The following is a 1,556-nucleotide window of genomic DNA, read 5'->3' as shown; positions in this document are numbered from 1 at the left end:
TTAAATCTAGGTCCATGATCATTATTATCAACACAATTCACACGCACATTCTCATATCCATCACAAGGAACATTGGAGCAATTAGCATTATGATCATTCTTTCCACATAAATCACAAACTAAGCATTCTCTTATCATGCAACAAGAAGCAAAAGGAGGGTTAGAGTAGGAAGATGTACCTCTCTCCTTAAATTGGGAGGGAAGAATTTGATCTTGTGAAGGACTTTTAAGCTTGGTCTTGAGAGAAATCATCTCCTTTCCTAACTCCGAGACCAATGTGGACAAATTGTTGACGACATTGGATTGATCGATTGAGCCACTTGTGCTTGTCAATTCACTCTCTACATCATGCCAATCCATGTAGTTCCTTACCACATCATCTATTACATCCACAACCTCTTCTTCCGTTTTGTTCATAATTGGCCCTCCGGCTCCGACATCAAGGCTCGATCTACCTTGAGAGCTCAAACCACCATAGAAAATTTGTATGACTTGATAGGTTGGAATTCCGTGGTGAGGGAATTCCCTTTGGTAATCCTTGTACCTCTCCCATGCTTCATAGAGATTCTCTCTAGGCAATTGCTTGAAACTTTGGATTAAGGCTCTAGCCTCCGCCGTCTTCTTTTGTGGGTAGAAGCGAGACAAGAAAGCCTTGGTAACTTCATCCCATGTCCTTAGGGACCTTGGTTTGACCTCCTTATCCAACCACTCTAAAGCTCTTCAAATGAGAGAGAAGGGAAACAACTTGAGCCTTATATATTCTTGAGCAACTCCGGCTACCATAATTGTTTTACAATACTTCTCAAAATCCTTGAGATGGTTGAGAGGGTTTTCACTTTTTGTACCACAATATTGTTTCCTCTCAATAAAGGTGATCATAGCCGGTTTGATTTCAAAATCACCATCCGGGATCAATAATGGAGCAATCCCGCTCTCATACTTGTAAGCGCCCGGCGTGCCCAACTCCTTCAACGTCACTCTATGAGCTTCTCCCATGTTCACTTGCACACAATCTCAAACGAAATTATTAGTAGCACGGCTACAAGTGTAGCCTAAAGGAAAATCTTTTTGTGTTTTTGAATTAAGTGGAATAGACTCAACAACAATATACAATCACGACACCACTCCCCGGCAATGGCGCCATTTTAACGAGGGTCGAGACTAGGTCGTTGAAACTAACCCCTACCCAAGGCCAAACAAAATTTGTAATCACTCAACACACCCCTACTCAAGTATAACGGTAAGTCGAGGGTCGAACCCAAAGGAATGGTGGGCTATTGTCTATTGTCTATTGTCAAGCTATTCCGAAGTCTAGAGATAGGGTGTAAATTCTATACTAGGACAAACACGACAAATCAACGAGAAGAAATCAAATGTAATAAGCCCTATGGCTAGGATCCACATGTAGTCATAATGGAATCAACTAATTGGGAGGTCAAATTGGCTAAGTCAAGCAATGTGAGGGAAGATCAATCATGCAACCAATTGAGCATATCAAGCTATTATCCTAGAGGTCTAACTAGCGTCAACTACAATAAACTCTAGCTAGGAAACATC

At 41.4% G+C, this 1,556-nt stretch overlaps 1 non-coding gene across 1 annotated transcript; it reads left to right on the top strand.

The window, feature by feature from the left end:
- Window positions 1-504: 504 nt before the first annotated feature.
- On the top strand, window positions 505-610 carry LOC145633522 (small nucleolar RNA R71). Its single transcript, XR_014112842.1, has one exon. It is a non-coding gene; the product is annotated as a small nucleolar RNA R71 (small nucleolar RNA).
- The last annotated feature ends 946 nt before the right edge of the window (window positions 611-1,556 follow it).

This window comes from Chenopodium album, chromosome 5 (genome assembly GCF_948465745.1).
Source record: "Chenopodium album chromosome 5, dcCheAlbu1.1, whole genome shotgun sequence".
NCBI classification, from domain to species: domain Eukaryota; kingdom Viridiplantae; phylum Streptophyta; class Magnoliopsida; order Caryophyllales; family Amaranthaceae; genus Chenopodium; species Chenopodium album.
The sequence above is the reverse complement of the archived record's forward strand: the minus strand, read 5'-3'. Positions and strand labels throughout refer to the sequence as shown.